Genomic DNA, 19,988 nt, shown 5'->3' on the forward strand with positions numbered 1-19,988 from the left:
ACCACCATCACAGAGATGCAAACATTTACAAACGGTGAGATCTGAAGGACTCAGGATTTCTGCAAAGTCATTTACCACAAGGTTCATCCAGAGCACTGCAGACACAGGCTGATCAACCAAAAATAACCCACCATTCCAGCCAGGGAGCTTCTCCAGCTCAGCTGACAGACCAGGCACACACATCCTGGTGCCAGCAGATGAGGAATGCCAGGGAAGAGGAGGAAAAGGACAAGAGAATGGAAACCACTCACTGGCACGATGCCAGCAGAGCTGGGATTTGTCTGGCCCCAAGATTTTCACGAGGAATATTAATTAATTGGAAACATATTTTAGAGAACAAGACAGGCTGCTTTTAAAAAAGCATTATATTCTCAGTATTGTGTATGTATAAATCACATCTGATACTCCCAAAGTGCTGTGCATGTAGATATATTTATTTTTAAAAAATCACTAATGCAAGTTATAGAATAGACAACACTTTTCACTTTAATGTGAACTAACAAAGGTGTTTCATCACAAAGGTGAAGCTAGAGAAACCCAATTTCAGTGTTAGAGACAATGTTTCCCTCTACATATCTGAATCACAGATGAGAGAAAAGAACAAAGAATATCAAAATATCATTGTACTTTAGAATTAAAATATTTCTGCATATTAATGCTACTGGTCTTTCTTTAACCAACACAGCAAAGTAATTTTTATTTTGTACATCAAAATGTCTTTAAAGAGTACTTAAATGGAAGCTCTTGCAAGAATACTATGTCTACAAATCATAGTAGCTGGAAAAGAACTGTTTAATTACACCAATGACAGGGAATAAAGCGAGAAGAGTGAACAATATCACACAAATGGGCTTGAGCCCTAAATTCCAGCTTCATACCAGGCTGGAATTTAGACTTCAAACACAGCAACAATATTTAGAGAATATATATTACAAAGACAATACCACTGTGTTCTAAAGTCGTCCTCAGCAATGTTTAATCAGCAATTTTCACTTGATATGCACTGTGAGAAATACCAAATGTTCCAAGTGTCTACCCTGCATCTCCTAATTATTAATTGCTGTGTAATACTGGCAATAACAGCATCTTTGTAAACCCTTTAGCCATTCCCCTTGCTGCAGGGCTGCACCCTGAGACGATGGGTACCGCTGGCAGAACACACAGGGTACAAACCACAGGGTTTTCCCCACTGCAGGGCACAAAGGCAGAGCAGCCGGGCCACCGGGAGCTCTGCCTTTAATCAGCCCCAAGGGCTGAGCTGCCAATCCGTGGAGAGCCCTGGCAGCCCCCAGGAGCAGCCTGTCCACCCTTTCACCTGCAAGGAATCCACTGTCACGGCTAATGGCACGTGGGCAGCTGCTGGAAAGCCGGGAATTAAAACACAGCTTTTATGGTTAAATTTGCCTGAATGCAAAAAAGGTTGTTTAAATCATGTGGGGGAAAGGATTTAACACCCAGTGATTTTCATAACCAGCACGTGATTAAAGAGCTAAAGCAAGAACATTTAAGTGGAAAGCCTCTTGCAAAAATACAATTAAAGGCGTAAAATGAAAGCCTTGAGATTGCTTGCTCTTAAGATGTTTGTGATGGGTATCTGCTTACTCTCCATTCCGAGCTGTACATACACTAAACAATGAGCTTGCTTGTAATAATTATCAGTACTTAATGGTATCTAAACTTCTTAATCCAATTTTACCCAAACAAATCCAATAATTACTCCATATGCTTTTTGATGATTACAATCTCGGGAATCCCAACTGCATAAAAAAGTGTTACGAGCAATTGTAGGTGGATTTTATTAATATAATGAATAGGATCAGTCTAACAGATTTCAATTACAACAATAGCTTTTAAGTACATTTCTACGACATAAGGAAAGAACATGCATAAATGAAAGAAACTGGTTAAGCCACATAATACTGATTTATGGCAGCTTTTTCCTTTCATTCACCTCATTAACATTTCTCTATATTTCAGAATCCCCCACTCCAGCTCTATAAAACTTGCATTTCTAAAGCCTTCGAGGACCAGACATTCCAGAAGAGAAACAGTTAAAACCCAGAAATGCATTCTTGGCTGCTACTGTGACAGGATTTATTTACAGCTTCTATTAAACACAGCAGCTCCATTACAAAGTGCTGGATGTGAGGAGAATTTTTGATTATACAATGCCAATGCCTCACTGCGTTAAACATATCATGCCAGTGTATTATTTTTTTCCTTCAGCAATTCGTTCAGGTCATTGTTTGATGGGTTTATGAATTCATTACAGGAAACAGATGGATCCCATAATTCAGAGCTATTCTCCCAGCCAATCATATGGGCAATTTTTTTCCTCATCTTGCTCCCCCCTCCAAATCAACCTTAATGAAGCCACTTCCTCCATGGCCAGTTCCCTGCGCACAGACACTGCAGCAGCTCCACTGCTGCTTGAAGCTCCCTCCAAACACTAAAGGCTTTCCAAATGAAGCTGAGCAGGAGCACAATCCCACAGACAGCCCCTCCGAGGTCACACAGAGCGCCAGCAACTTACCCAAGTCGGGTGAAGACAGCCACAAAACACAGCATTAGAGCAGGCAAAGCCACATGTCCTCATTAGTGGGAAACCCATTTTTATTTGCTCACAAAAGTCTGTTACGGGGAAAAATTTTTCCCCCCCCCCCCCCCCATCTACTTTCAAAGGCTGAATTTTCATTTAGCAAATTACCTCCTTTGTCTCCTAAGTGCTGGGATTTGTTATCCACAGTGACATCTGCTGGCAACAGCAAAGGTGCTCAGAACTATTGCATAAAACCCACTTCTAATGTTTTTACACAAAAAAATGTCATTTTTTCTGCCTGGATCATCCCTTCCCCCAAAATCATAAACTTCTGGGGAAAAAAAACCTGTAGAAAAGTTACATTCTAAAGACAAGATAATCCCAAAACTTATTTTCCACAGTTCTTATAATGGCTTTAATAATGCAACCAGAAGCTGCTGTTTGACATCAAAGCCCACACTGAGTGTTATTGTGGCTTTAGAACTTTATCACCATTTATTTAAAGAAATGCCTTGATTTTGGGCCAATTCCTGATGGTATCATTTATCTAATATTCAGAACAAATAACGTCTTTTCCTGGTTTAACTTCATTTCCCCCCTCCATGTGACCTCCCAACTGACACGGTGCAGATTCTTCTGCTTCCTCTCCACTTTCTTCTCTTGTCTTTTACAACATTTCCTTCCTCAGTCTTTCACCATCCCAGTTCTAAAATCTCTTCTGTAACACACTTCTCCTGACAGACTTCTCACTTCTACCAACTTGGGACATTCTACACAGGTTTTTGTTTTTTGGTTTTTTTTTTGGTTTTTTTTTTGTTTTTTTTTGTTTTTTTTTGTTTTTTTTTTGCCAGGCAACTGGAAAATCAGAGCAGGAATTAACAGGAAGCTGCAAAGTTCATGGGAAACCTCTAAACCAGTTATTAGGATTTCCCAGCAATAGAAGGTCTTACCTTCTTATCTGCTGGCTTAATGCAAAGGTACAAAATAGAGAAGCGCTGAGGACTTCATTCCCCACCCACCTCCACTCTGACTCTAAAGCAACATATCCACAAACCCAGCTGACCCCTGACTCCTATCCTGACACTCATTTGTTCCTCCCTCCCCTCAGACCCAGGTATTCACCTCAGTTCAAACAACTTCTGCCTGTTTGCTCACATTTCCCACCCGTGTCCCACCAGCCAAAGCTTTCTCTCTATATCTTAACCACGTAATGGCTGCTGAAATGACATTCTTACTTGATATTGTCATAAGCAAAGTGGGGAAATGTGAGCAAAATGTAAAATTGGTTGAAATGTTCTCTGGGAGAATCAATGGCTTGCTGTCAAAACAGAGTATGTTTCAGAAGAGATTCCACGGGGACTTGATCCAAGCCTACGCTGTTCAATATTTCGTTAACAGCTGGATGATGGACTAGAGAATATCCTTATTAAATCTGCAAATGACACCAAGATGGGAGAAGGAAGATGGGGGTGGTCAGATCGCTGTGTGACAGGATCAGAGCTTAGCAGTGATGAACTGGAGAAGTGATGTGACAAAACTACTACAATTCAATAAGGAAAGTCACATCACGTAATTAAATGCAGAACAGCAAACAACTCGCCCCACAGCAGTTCTGCAGAAAAAGAAGCAATTTTTTAGCAGCTCACAAACCAAAGAGGAGGAAAAGATAATCAAGATTGTAAAAAGCCAGGTGGTATAATGGGATAAACACCCAGCAACCCATCTACTCAAGCCTGGCATCACAAAACCTTCTGTCTGTACCCACAGCTGATCATCTCTCTTCCAGATGGAGCTGGACCACCTGGAAAGGGTACAAAGGAAATGGGAACCTGCGAACGGGAACCACCACAGCAGACCGAGGCAAGGGAGCAGTCAGTCTACAAGACACTGCGTACACAAATTTTTAAAAAGATACAAAGGAAGAGGATGAAATAATTTGCTCCACCCCACAGTGAATAAGACAAGACTTGCTGGGTTTAAATAACAGTCAGGGAGATTTAGATTTACATTTCCAACAATAAGGATGATTAAGGATTATCTGCAGACATGATACAGGTTTGGTGATCTTGTCTCAGGGCAAGAGGATGGAATAAATGACCTCTCAAGAACCTTTAGAGCACATTTTCTACCACTCTACGTGTAAAACAGAGCTCCAAATCCATCTTACTCAGTTCTCCCACTTCCCTCAGCCATGACAAAGAAATCACTTTTCTCTCAGGCTGATAGTCACAGCACTCCCCCCAGCTTCTGCTGATTTTTAAATAAGTTTCAGATGTGGCCTTTCCTCACCAGCCCTACTTGTAGATCCTCTCCATTTTGTTCTTCGTTAATGTAATGTAAATTTGAAATTCTATCAATCCTGAGTGACATTTTATCCCTTCACCACCACGGTGAATCCTCTGTGTAAGCCCAGCACAGCCCACCCTGAGGCAGAACTTCTGTGCAGCCAAGGGTCAGAGCCCAACTCTATTCACAAATTGAACTTTTTTCCTAAAAACTGGAGAAGTTCCTAACAAAAACATAGATCCTTGAGTACTTCAGAGCTCAGACACAAGATTTTGTTTCCCTTTCTGGAACAGCATCTACATTTTTTTTTCTTGCAGATCTGTCAGCAGAGAGGGTGACAAATACTTTTGACAGAAAGACACAAAACCTGTTTTTGGTGACTCAACATGTATTTTTAAGTTTTTTTCAATCCTATTCTACATTATTCAGGTTGGTTTCACATGCAGCAGTCTTGTGAGGAATACTTATACTTTTAACAGTTTTAATATTTTCCTCACTGCTTTCCTCCATGTTAGCACTGATTATAATTTTAAATTCACAATTAATTAGCTGTGCCATTAAAAATCGTACAGCTAATTAGGTTGATAGGTTGTCATCAACAATAGATTGATAATCCAAAGCAAATATGATGCTCTCCCACTGCAAGCCAAACTCTCTCATGTTTATTGAAGGCTCTGAGTGCACACACATGGGGTTTGCCATCAGCTAATTGATGAGCAGAAATTGGACTGTACACATCAGGCCTCAAACTCAGCAGTCCAAGCTAGGAATCAGGACAGTGGGCAATGGAACAGTTAAACTCACTGAGCTGCATTCCTGCAGGACGTGAACTGATAACAGATGGTAACTTTCAAGACTTAACAATTCATCTGTTTCCTTTCAAGCGAGAGCTCTCCAACGGGCAGGCGCTGGCAACTCAAATACCAGTATTAATCATGTACATCTCTCTACACGCAGACCTGGCCAAATGCTACTCCTTGTAAAGCAACAGATGAATAAATGAATTCACCTAACTAGAAGCTGCTCTCTGTCCTGAAGCCTCTGATATCTCAGCACAGGTGTATTTCCTTTAACACGTCGTCATACATTTAACTTGGAATTCAGACCCCTGCAAACCCAATTCCCACCTCCAGAGCAGGGCAATACACTGGCATTAGAAAGAGAACTTGGCTATTCTAAACGAAAATAATGAAGCTATTAGAACTTTTTAATCACTCATATTAATAATGTTAAGAAACAACAGCATTAACAACTGTCTGAAAAGGACAGGAGGGAGATAAGAGTCATTGCTGAGATGAAATAGCTGGTGCAGGAAATTACTACAGTAAAATTTAAGTGAGAGGGCAGCTCTGAATGAAGAGAGGGACTCTCAGCAAGTGTTTAGAAATGTCGGCAGAGTATTTTCAGGTTTCTGATGTAAGACTTTCCTTAGAGTGTTCAGAACTCTTCACAGATAGAGAATTCACATCTTGTATCCCTTCCCAGAGTATTTAGGAACTGAACTCCCCCACTAATTTTATAAAGACCCACTAGGGAAACATAGTAAGTTCTATGCCACCAACAGTTCACGCGAGCATCACAAACACAATCTCAGCAATTCAGGAACACAGCAAAGGATCACACCACTGACATGTCAGGAGCCAGCAATGGGCTCCCCCTTTCACCCCCATCTCACCCTGCAAACCCTCCTCAGTGTTGCTCCAGGCAATGTACCCCCAAGCAGGAACTACACAATAAAAGAGTCAGAGAAGACAGGAAACAGCTTAAAGTTAAATTACACAAAACCAACACTATCATCACCACAAGTACCAGTGGGAAAATTCAAGCATGTAATAACAGATTAAATAACTTCATGCAGAGCCACGTAAGAAGTCTGGGCAGACCCAGGAAGTGAATCCTTCAATTTTAAGCTGACTGTGTACATTTAATCTCATTAGATAATGCTTTACACACAGTTTTCATACGCAAAAGAATTTTTTAAAAACAAATTTACAAATGGCACAGCCATCACACCAGACGTGGTGTTCTTCTTCCTTTCCACAGACCACTTCCAGGCACAGACTGAGGACTAAAATATTCTTTACAGCAGAAACCCAATCGTTAAACCACACACACACAAACAGATAAATATGCAAATTCCCAGTAAATAGTACATTCAAAGGAAACTGAAAATGAGGATAGCCTCAGTATCCACTGATTTACTGTATACAAAAGCCTGAAATTTCCTTCACCTTGAACAGTGATGGATCTACAGGTACAGCCCACTCTTCAGCTGGGGCTTGAAGAGTTAATCACAGTGTAAATGCTTCCAGTTTCACACATAAGTGGTTGGGTACTGTAAAGATACCTCATATCCCCATCATTTCTATCTTGGGTTGCCTCTACAGAAATCCACTCAGCTCTGGTACACAGAGCACAGAGGGTATCACACTTGGAATGTGCGCTGTACCCACGGTCTGTCCATGCAAGGTGGATGTTCCTGGAGTTTCAGGGTGTCTCAGGGTACAGTCAGTCTGGCATCCCACCCAGGACAACTGGGAATACTACACACTCATGTTACAGCAGGTACAAGCTCTTTTTCCACTTTGATATTTGAGCTGGAAAGAAGGTAAGGACTCACTCTGGCTATTTTCTGGAATGCCTGGAAATTGCAAGTGTGCATTTACGGATCAATATCCCAACATGAGGATAGAGAGATCAGTGTGTGCAGGACACCTCTGAGCTGCTGGGTGTGCAAGCAGCCTGCGTGATTTTGTGTGCCCAAAATCAGTGTCCAGGGAGCCCCAGGCCTGGAAAGTGTGGATACACCCTGGGCCCAACAGCCTGGACACATCACATCACTACACATAGGCACATTTTTCTCCTGGAAACCAGAAATACAGCTCCTCCAGATACTTCATTTTCGTTTTAGGGGAGCAGGCTGCACTGCTATTTAATTCCCTTCAGACCTGCCCATGGAAGCACGCTGTGACTGCCTGCAGATGACAGGGCTACTGCTCAGATATTTAGTGTAATGTTGCCTGACACTGCCTGTGCTGCTGGAATCATGGGACTGGGCACACATGTCACACTGACTAAAGGCCTGTGGAAACACAAAGCCTTGGCCCTCCTGTCATGGAATATTTCATGTGCAACACTAAAACAGCAAGAATTTTGTGAATTACAGCCCTCTGTAATTTTGGCATAACCCTTCCAGTTCACATTCTATCTCAAAAGAAGACTTAATATGTCTATACTACAGCTCTGAAGATAGTGTAGACTTATCTGAGCTATCATTTTATATCAGTCTGCAGGAAAAACTGAAGCAGAGCCAACAGAGTGTCCAGCATGGACCAGCTTCCCCCACTCCTGGGCAGTGTGGATTTATTCCAAGTTTCAGGTAGCATCACCCTGAGAAACTGTGCATGGAGCCAACTCAATGAAAGGTAAACTTGAAATATTTTGGCCTTAGATGTCAAAATCTTGTGTCCTTATTAGGATAACTGAAGATGTGTTCATTTATACTTCACAAAATTATTTTGAAAATTGTTACTTTGAGCAAGTAGGTTTTTAACATACAGAACCCACAAGGACACTGTTACCACTTCAGGAGACTATACTGATAAAATTTCACAGATTTTCTATCATAGAAACCTGTTTGGGGTTCTACATCCTCCTCTGGATGCAGTTCCTAGCATTTGAAAGACATGAAAATGTCTTTCAGAAAGGAGCAGCTGAGAAGAACTTGGAAGTCCAAAATGAAGAGTGATCCCTTACTCAGCTAAACCCAGTTTAAGTCGTGCTCTAGAGATAAAACAAACAAACGAATGTTTAAGTCTGCATACAGCTCTGCAGTGGGGGAGAGGAAGAAAATACACTGACCTGAAAAATTATATTTCAGTTTTTTAATACTTTCTTTTAAATCTAAACATAACATTTCATATGCAATAGTGGTTTTTCCAAATGAGCTTCTCAATGCTGGCCTCTTTCCTGGAAGGTTTTTGTTTGGAACTAGTTGTTCATCTACCTGACAGCCAAGCCTGGAGAGTCTGAAACAAACTTCATTTCTGATTCAACACTGAATCTGAAGCAAACTCGTCATTAATTCAGTTTAAGCTGAACAGATTTTTTACATCTCCAGTGCCATCGTGCATTAATGCCACATATGAAAAACAGGATTTAAATTACTCAGAAACATGAAGAAAGCAATTCCAGCAGTTTACAGACCTTCTCCTATTCAGGTCCTTCAGGAAAATTTCCTAAAGGAAAGCAGACTAAAACCTGATGGGGATTCAGCGATCATTTCCCTGCAGGTAAGGTGGAACCAAAGAAAAACCTAAGAACAAAGCGAGTTCATTTGCTGAGCACATTTTGCCAGGACACCCCTTCAGTGAGCAGTGCCCAGGGAAGCTCTTCCCGAGATTCCAGCACCACACTGAGCAGGAAGAGCAGGCCCAGAGGAAGCACTGTGGATCCATCCCGTGTTTCCAGCGGGGTTGTTGTCCCAGTGACAGCCCTGGGTGATCGGGCTGTCACCATAGCAACTTTCACCAAGAACTCACAATGCACCCAAACGAACTCCGAGCTAAATTAACTTATTGCATGTCACCAGTGAGAAATGACTGTTCAGAGGTAATTTTCTGTACTAATATGTAATAGAGTTAACTCTCTAAATTGAATTAAATTAATTAAATGCCACTCCCAGTAAATCAGATTATATTACATGAATGTTAAAAGAAATTAAAGATGTTTTAATAAAGATTACTAATAATAACTTAATATTATTACTTCATTTTAATTCAAAAATTCTGCTCAGTTTATTTTAGACACATGTCTTCCCCTCACTAGGAAGGAATACCTAATTACTGCACATGCATTACACACAGTTACTTCATAGAAATGGGCTTAGACTTAGCTAAAAGAAGCAACACCAGAATTTTAAGAAGAAATACAGCTTGGTTTAATAAGTGGCATCCTAGGATTCTTTCTACCCTCACACTTTGGGTAAACTCCACACTTTCAATGAGTGTGTCCAGGTTCCAGAGTTTCATTTCTGCTTTTTTGCAGAAAAAAATAAAAATGTCTTGCAGTAAGGTCAATTGCAAAGGAAGAGGAAAACGCCATGTCTGGCTAGGGAGGGTACAAAAATAACAGCTCTTTAACGGCTTTGCAGATCTATCTAACAGTGCATTATTAAGCTTGTTTTTTAAAGCAGATTCTTGCACTTTGGCATAGGACACACAGCTGGGAGGCAAATCTAAGATGTTCCCAGTTGCTCACGTAAATAAAAAGTTAAAATTGCCAGCTGATGGTGTTTGTGCTGTCCCCACGACCCTGACTTTAACTCGTAGCACACTCACCAAAACACTCTGGGCAAAAACAGGGGCTATTTAACAATAATCACTTCTCAGAATTCCAAACCACATTATTCAGTTTTATCCATTATTGAGTTTTCAGAAAGAAGCTGTGTTTGTGCTGAGAAGGCAGCTGGTGACAGCAGAGGGAGCACACGGAGCTGCCACATGTGCCACTGGCCACAGGATGACAATGACGTCAGCCCGAGCACCAGCTCAGCTCAACACTGGAGGAAAGGCAGCACTGCCACTAAAAGAATATGGTAAATAAGGATTAAAACGTTCCCTGAATCTCCAGCAAATGTGGAAAGCAATGGTGAGTTAAGGCTGTGACAACCCCGTGCGGTGGAACAAGATGAGTTTTAACATCTCACCTACATCCCAGGTATCAGTAAAATGGGATTATGGATTTAAGTGTTCAGTGTTACAATGCATCTAAGTTATTATCCACAGATTTTAAGTTAGATTTTTTTTTTTTAAAGTCTTGGTATCCATAATAAGGCACCAAATCACAAAGTCTTCCATGGATTTTTTTTCTGGGAAGAAGAGCTGAACAACTGAGGAGGCTGAATGCGACCATTTGATTTCCCACTGTGATCACCGGACAAGGTTAGAGATAACTATACAACAAAGACAAAAAAATTAAATTATTACTCCTGGAAACTGGCAGCAAGATATGAATTATGACGGAGCCTATGTCAGAAAGTTGGCACTGAACACATTATTTTCTTCTGTTTCCCCCTGAAGACTTTCTCCTGTTGAGAAAGGAGATGCCAGGTGCTCACATGTATGGCAGGAAAGAACGGCCAGTGCAGGACAGGAGAGCCTGAAACCCCCAGCACCTGCAAGAAGGGTTCTCATGGTTTGTCAGTCAAGTCTAAACAAGTGCAGTGGGAACTGGGGGGAAATTAAAGCAAGGAATATATTTAAATCTATACTTCAGGGGACCTACCTGCAGAGGGAAAATGGGTAGTGATTAAGCAGGAGAAATGGGGAGTGAAGAAGAAACTGCAGATAATCAAACTGAGGTCTTCACAGAATCAAAGAAGGCATCTGAAACTTGGGAGCTTCTCAAAGCAAGCTGAGTTTACAGACAGAAAAGTGAAAGAGAAGGATCAGCACTGCTGTGGAACAGCCTGGATTACAGAGGGAGCAAAGGGGGAGCCTGAAAGGCACAGAAAAGAAATCAGCCTTAGGTTTTACTTGTAAACAGCAGCAGGTTACTGTTCCACAGATTAACTCAAAGGCTACTTAATAATTCTCCAATCACACTGTGCTGGTTTTGGCTGGGACAGAGTTAATTTTTTTACAGTAGCTGGTGTGGGGCTGTGGTTTGGATTTGTGCTGATAACCCAGGGTGTTTTCATTACTGCTGAGCAGTGCTCACAGAGAGCCAAGGCCTGTTCTGCTCCTCACCCCACGCTGCCAGCGAGGGGGCTGGGGGGACACAAGGAGCTGGGAGGGGACACAGCCAGGACAGCTGACTCCAGGGAATATTCCACACCAGATGGTGTCACCATATAAAGCTGGGGGAGAAAGAGAAAGATGGGGATGTTTGGAGTGATGGTGTTTGTCTTCCCCACTCACTGTTCCCTGTGATACAGCCCTGCTGTCAGGGATGGCTGAACACCTGCCTGCCATGGCAAGGGGGAATGGACTCCTTGTTTTGCTTTGCCTCTGTGTGTGTGACTTTTGCTTTACTTATTAAACTGTTTTTATCTCAACCCACGAGTTTTCTCACTTTTACTCCTCATACTCTCTCCGCATCCTGCCGGGGGGAGTGAGCAAGGCGCTGAGCTCCCGCCTGGGGTTAAACCACGACATACAGATACTGCATTTAAAAAATAATTCTGCACTAACTGGAAGGACTTCTGAAGAAGAAAAACAAATTATTGTGGTTTGAAAAACAGCCTGAAAACACTAGCACAAGGAAAAACTGGATGGGCTATTAAGTAAAAAACAGGAGACACAAAGCCTCTGCAGTGGAGGGGAAGATCAGCTCTCCACAAACTGGGCAAAGCAGCCAACAAAGAAAGGGCTTAAGTTACAGGAAAGACTGTTCAGGCTGAATTTGAAGATGACTTTCCAACAATAATCAAAATATCTTTCAAGAACATCTGTTTGGCCTGTCTGAGAAAGGAGAGAGGGTTAGAATCATCCTTTTTTGCTCATCCAAAGGGATATATCTAGTCCTGTGACAAGAGACCTCAATGTGGCATTTGAATTTATGGAGTTGAAGAATCACCAGTTCTCTAGCTTACTAACTGATGTGCTTCACAGCAAAAGCTCATGAGAGCCTGTCTGGCCTCCTAACAGTGAAAAGTCTGGCTGGCTCCATAAAAACTGATGAAAAAAAAAAAGACAGCCACAGCAGCCAAATCAGAAATTATGCCTGAAACATTAAGAGCATCCTGAAAACGGGAGGACAGATCTTCAGGAGACTATGATAAGACAGAGAACTATTTCTGCTAACATGGGAAGAGGCCACCAGGAGCCTGAGTCACACCAAGTTCAGCTGTTCCTATTGGGCAAACAATAATAACAGTGGCTGCCACACCCGGGGCAGCTGAGGAGCCTCTGAAGCATTCGGTTGTGCTGTTAAACACAGGCCCCACAAGACAGCTTAGCATGAGCCACTGCTGCCACCCCACACGGGCAGGATGCCTGCAGGGAAAATCACCTCCTCTCGGGATGCTAATGCACACTGCACTGCCTGAACCAGTTCAGGAATAACCTGAAGGATCAGGTGCACAATGCACACCTGAGCAGAAGCTTTGGAGCATTTACCAGAGTGTCAGCTGGTTAAACAGACATTTTAAGTAGTCCTGTAGGATTTGTAAAGTATGGGCTACCACCTTAACAACTCAGGAAAAACATTAAAATAATCTAGCAAAACACAGGGAAGCCAAGGGTTCTCAGAGTAACCTTACAGAGGAATGTCAACACCGCACAGTCAACAGGAGAACACAAAGTCCCTCAGGCCAAATGCTTCACACACAGTGTAAAAGAATCAAAACCACGTTTTCATTCCCTTCCTCTTCCCAAGATAACCCTCTCCAGAATTTGTACAGTAACTATTCTAGGAGCATGTACTAGCGTTAGAGTTCAAAGTGGATTTCATCCTTCCCAAGGAAGGGATCAGGTAACCTTAGAAACCCGGCATGTATCTCAAAACAATCATTACCAAAGTGAGCTAATACATCTCCTGATGAACCTCTCTTCAGCTCACAGTTTGCAGATCTTATCAACATTATATTTATATGCCTTACAAGCCTCCTCCAGGTAGCAAGATGATAATCTAATAATGGAAAGTGGTCAGCACACTGCAGATAAATCAAAGCTGATAGGTCATTTTTTTCATGGGAAACTCTTAGCTGCCTTCTCCATGAAAACCTGCGTGAGCCAGCCCTCGAGGCAGAGAAGAAACTGCCTTTGTGGACATGTTTCTTTAAAAGAAGAATAAAAACAGACTTTAGTTCAGAAAGTAAAGGGAGGAGCAGCACACTGATGAACAGGTGAGTTGTACTGTAAAATCACTTCCAAGGAAACAAATCTCAGACTCTGCTGGATGGGGAAGAGGTGTGGGATGGGTGTCTGCTGCTATCAGTCCATACAAAAGTGGCACCTTACAAAGGAAATACTGGGGCATTATATGCTCTGAGGGATGGCAAATATCAGACAACATTCTATTTATAATTGGAAATCAGTTATTTTACAAGCAGACTGACAGAAGAAGAGAGCATTTGCCAATGCCTGAGCTGCTGCAATGCCTGAAGTGCAGCAGTTTGACCATTTCACAACCCACATGCTCCACACACTGCACTGGGGAACAGCAGCAGGAAGGAAAGCAGCCACTGTGGGCAGATAAATACCCATAACCCAGCGTGCAGTTTGATCATAACCAACATCATTATCAGTGTGCAGCTGTGTTACAATTTATCTTCTAGAATATCCAGTTGTCAACAACTTTATTGGCAGTTCTGTTGTTGAGAAAGCAAACTGGGATTTATCTGAGAGCACTTCCCACCAAGGGGCACCCTGACAATTAGGCCTAGAGTAAAAAAGCCAGGCTGCTGTTACCTAATCTGTGCTTACTCTCTCTTCAAAGGGTATTCTTGGAGAGATAATGTCCTAGGCCAGAAATGTATTTGACAATGTAAAGAGAAATCTGATGATGCACATGTCGTCCTGCTGCCTTCAGGCAGGGTGTCAACCTTTGCAACACCTAGAGCATTTGAAAAGTGCTTTTAACCAACTGTGTCTAATATTGGAAAGCTCCCATTTTTATCTAGCTCTAAAACTATTTACAGGTCAGGCTGTTGCCATCCTCAATCTGATAAATCCCGATCATTCCTAACTGAGGAAACTGAGAAAAAGCAAAGCAAGAGGAAGACCAGAGCAATATTCTGCCTGTATTTATGTTATGAGCACATGCCTAAATTTGCATAACAACAAACAACAACAGACCATCTCTAAGGGGAATAAAAACTACCTGAGGAGCACTAGGAGTATCTACTTGAGCCCTTACCTACTTTTCTATTCCCAGATGAGGAATCTGCAAAGCTCACAAGGTAAGCACTGACCAGGACTGGAGGTGCTTTACTTTGCTTTGCTGCAAAGCAGCAGCAACTCCAGGCAAAGACATTGAAGCACTTCTTAGGGGACAGCTGTCCTGTAAATCCACCTCAGGCTCAGAGTTTTATGTTTGTTTTTCTTTAAGAGATAAATGTTTTTTCCCAAAAACCTATACTAATTGCTTTGGTGTCTTGCTGTTTGAAAAGAGCATTTCTTTGAAAGCTAAGGAGTCTACAGCTTCCTAGGAGCTACAGAAGATTTAAACCTTCAGAACTGTCAGTCCTTGCTCGCAGGGCTCAGGGTGTCCAGCCCTGACAAACCCTCTTTCCTGCAGAAAGACACCAATTCTCAATGCAAAACCCTCCTTGGGCACCTTTGACTTGCAAAGCAGCAAGACCAACACAGAAAGAGCTACAAACCCAAATAAAGTTTACCAAAGATTATTCATGCATTTACTGTTTACCTTAATTTTTTCTCCTTCACTTCACAATGGCAATGTTGAAGGTACTCATAATTCTTGCACTTGTGAGAGCAAAAAGCCTATTAGATACCACTGAACTACTGCCTGTCACAGTCATAAAGAAAAGTAGGTAGGAAATCAAAGTTTTTTTCTCTACTATTTAACTCCAACCCTCCCAGCTCATCCTTCTTGCTTTGTCTCCTTGACTACGCAAATTGTTCCTCCTGTCTGCTCCAATCTTTTTGCATTTTCTACTCCTCTTCACCCAGTACTGGACTCACAAATTACTTCCATCCTCTATTCTATGCAGGCTGTAAAATGGTAATTACTCCTCTATCAGAGAAGTGATATCTCAGTGGGTTTTATGAACAAATTCATGTTTGTTTAAAGATACTTATAATAGCAAAACACCCCCATGATAACGTTTATCAAAAAGAAAACATTTTTGTGTTACAAAGCCTTAACGTATGGCCACAGGTTATCATTAAGTTATCAAGTGACTGCATATTAAGATCTAATTGAAGAACTTATTGCAGTGCTCCCCCTCCTTCTGCAATGATGATTTATGGCACATTTTGTCACTACAATGTGCAGCAGTTCAGTACAAACACAGCACTTAACTAACAAGATGACAGAGGCAGATACTCAAGCATAAGCTATAAATACTCAAATGAGTCAGAGGCTGTAAATCTGTTGTAAATCATACCTGATTTGTAGGCTGGAACACATTTTCTAATCTTATGGAAAAAGGCTCTGCTGGTTCCTACAATAATATGACACGAACCATAAAAACTCAAGGCTTTGCTTTTTGAAAAAGACTGATTGTGTTACACGCTGTTGTAATTCTACTTAAAATATTGACGGGATTCTCTAAAAAGTTTCATTTTCCCTTATTTCCTATGGAACCACCACTAAACACCAGTAACATCTACCACAGCCAAAAGGAGCACATTATCAATATACATAAACTGCATTCCTGTATGAGCAGAATGGAGGTTACAGGAAGGTGATTCACACACACAAGCACAAGCAGAGAACATTCTAACAGCCCATTTTGGGCAGAGTAAGTAAAAAAATCAATTTAAAAATACGTAACAATCTACATGGCTGACTTGGAAATGAAAATAACCTGGCTTTGAAAACAGGTATGCTGCTACTTCAGTCATCCCAAAAGAAATGCCAGAGCAGAGGATGGGATCTCAGATATTTTCATCCATTCTTTTTTTCCTTTTAACTCCCCTTTCTAATACAGTGCACCATGTTCCTCCAGGTAAAATACACAGCACTGCTTGTGGGATAACAGATAACCTGAAGGAAGTATGCCAACATTTGTGACACCACAACGGTTTACCGAGCAACCACACGCTGCTAAATGTTTTCTGTTCAGTCCCCCAAAATAAAATGTATCAAAGTGTAAACCTTGGCAGAATAATCTCCCAGTCTGCAGACAACCTCCCTGACTCTGCAAGTTGCATATTAAAATCATCACACACCGAGGAGTCCCAAGGCACACAGCCCAGACAGCCTGGGGGAGGGGACAGCTCCGCAACAGACCACAGATGGAAGGGAATGATGCTCAGCTCAGCATCCACTGCACCACTGGAACAGAGGATGGGCAGTGCTGGACAGGCTGCTGAATCCCAGGATCGCTGCAGCCACTCTGGCTTCTGCAATCCTGCTTCATCATTCCCCAGCAGTGAGCTCAAGGTCCCACTTTCCCTTTGGAAAGCCCACCTCTCCCTTCCTGGTCCCACGCCATGAACATGCCAGACAGACCTACAAGGATCATGGAGGTCCAAGAGGCGGAGAGTCACCATCTCTGCTTTACAGTAGAGGAATAAAAATATTTTCCAGCTAACATTTCTAATCAAAATATTTAACAAAATACTTTCTACGCTGGACTATTTGTGGTATAGACAATTACTTCTCTGTTTGCAGATTTAACACTTACCTTTATTGCAAATAATGCTGGAGGGTTGGATGCATACTTTGCCCTTCAATTACCAGGGTGGATGTTTAAGTAATGAAACACTTAAGCTATTTTATATCAGCTTTAGGCAAACGCATTCAGCTGAAGTGGGAGTGAAACAGGCAAGACACTGATCACCTGTGCCGACTAAACCTGCGGGAGGATGGCTAGAAGAGAAGCAGGCAGCAAAACACACCCTGAGATAGTATTTATGACAAGCAGAGCTCCCTTAAAGTCCCTGTAGTTATTAAATAACAGCTATTCCCATACTAGTGACCCTTTACCATACAGAACAGAACTTGTAGTTACAGCTGGATGTTTTCATTAGAAAAGCCTTTATACACAAAGTTTCTTGATCAAGTGCATATAAAGTGGCAAGAGTTTACACATGTAAAATAAACACTAATAGCCTGTGCTCAATAGTCCTGCTCTCAAAAAAATTACCATAAAAGAACAGCAACTTGAATGTGCAATAAAAACCTGCTCATTTCCCACCTCATCTAATTCTGAAGTGCTTCTCTCCAGCTGAACAGGAAGACTACTTTCATTTGTTTTCAAGTAATTGAGAAACATTTCAGGTCTTTATCAGCTCTCCAATCTTTCTTCCTTTCACACATTCCCTAGAATTGTTGCCAACAGCGTATTTATAAAAGATCCAGCCTCACAAAAATACTCAGGCAAACAATGTTGCAGGAAAAAAAACCAGAAACTGAAGGAGCCGTTATGTAGGGAAGACTTAAAGGGTTGGATCACTATTTGAACAGAAAAAATAATTTGTTTCAGTGGACAGAAGAGCTGTGTGAGGGAGCACTTCCTAGGGCTGCACTCCAGCAGCAGCCACATACCTTTCCCCTAAGGGTGGAAATGCGTGTTTATTTTGGAAGGGGTTTGTGCTCCACATCACAAATGGAAACATTCAGCTGGGGCTGAGGCCTCAGAGCAAGACTGAACTGACAACACACCACAAACACACCCCCACAGGAAACCTCCTTCCTCTTACTTCGTTTCTCTTTCCTGAGGCCTCACCAGTGACTGAACCTGCAGCAGCCCAGATCAGCTCAGAGCTACACGTACGAAACACATAAGTTCATTATTGGCCAGGACAGCAACTTCACACCTCTGTGACAGACAAATCAAAAGTTACTATTAATTAAAAAGAATTAGACCTTGATCACAGGCTTCTAGCACAGAAGAAGCCAACCCAAAGGGCAAACCCTCCCTCCCTCTCAAGCCCCACCACCTGGCCCTGCCCACCCACTTCAGCAAAGTGCCTTCTCCTGCACAAACACTGCTGAGAGCAAACAAGGACTGCACAAACACCCTGCCCCAGACAGCTGAAAAACAAACTGAAAAACCCTTCCAGATCCCATCTGCACTTGTATGATTTCTTTTTCTCCACTAGGGCCCAACTGGTGCAAGCACCTCGCACTGCCATGGCAACCCAGTTGCAGAACTCACACACACATAAAATGAAGCAATTTTTTTTAAGCTACCACAAACAGCTCCGTTAAATCATATTTATAAAGATCTCACCTACCAAAACCTACATTTTGCAAAACACCCAGTTCCAGTCCAGTTTTAATCTCTGATTTAATACATCCTGCCATTGGCATGCATTACCTGCAGCAGTCCATTCACTCAGTTTTACTGTGCCATCCTGTCTTCACAACTAATTTAATTGCTGTGTCCCACATAGGAAATAAATTAACTGAAGACAATGATAATCCCTGTGCTGCCTTTTAGTTCTAGTAGCATTTGTCACTCAACCTTTTGAAAATGTATCCAAATAAAGCACTTGGTGCAGCACTGCAATAAAGTTTACAGTCAACTCTGAATATTCTAAGAAAAAAGTTCAGTCAAATTTTTCCTCTTACTTAATTTTGTATTCATATTTTCTATATTTTAAGAAATTCCTGCTACCTCTCATAAGCTCATACACATCACTCCTTAAAGATAAGGAACTGGACTATAAAGTGGAAATCAAGCATTTCCGCAGAGCAACCTGAAAAGCAACGAGTAGTTGCCAGACAAAGGAAATTCAAAGAAGGGTCACTTACAGGATTGTAAATAACCCCTGGCCCTTGCCCTGAGCATGACCAGGAGGTTTGGGTTCTCTGTAGGACAGGTCCCCCCCTTCTAACAATGCTGAACTACAAAAAGATGCATCACTGCTTCTAACAGGTGAAACAATAAATGCCAAAGCTGCTTCATTTCTAACATAACTATGCTTATTCACTGCTGTCTTCTTCCTGATTCTTATTTTCTAGCAATAGAAGTTGCTGAAATACATGGATGGTGAGCCAAAAAAATCCAACAGATGGAGAAACACAGTCGCTAAATTTGAAAGAAACAAACTCACAAGCATACCTGAAAAACTGACGTTATTAACTAGAAACTTAAATGTGGCAGTTTCAAGCAATTAAAAGCAAAGCTGTCACAACAAAGACAGAAATAGTAACATCCCACAGAGGGAAAGCAGAAGGCTCTGTGTCTCACTAGTAACAGAAATGAAGAGCCACTGCATTAACACGTGAAAATGAATTTAGTTACTCTGACAGCAAAAACATCTGCTGCTGAATTGTGATATTAAAAAGTCATTATAATCCATTACAGAACAATGAAGCCTTTTCACACAGAAACGAGCTGATACAGAGAACAAAACAGGCAATGCTGTGAAAACAGAAATATTCCATTTAGATAGAAATTTCTCTCATGTATCTTAATTCCAAAGTTTTTTTATGTAACTAAGATTTGATGGGACTCATATACTTCTGCTCCCTTCTCCTGAAAGTAAAATCCACTGTTATGAACTACATGAGATCTCAC

Source organism: Corvus kubaryi, unplaced genomic scaffold (genome assembly GCF_017639235.1).
Source record: "Corvus kubaryi isolate FWS band 111438036 unplaced genomic scaffold, C.kubaryi_AGA036_p1.0 37353, whole genome shotgun sequence".
NCBI classification, from domain to species: domain Eukaryota; kingdom Metazoa; phylum Chordata; class Aves; order Passeriformes; family Corvidae; genus Corvus; species Corvus kubaryi.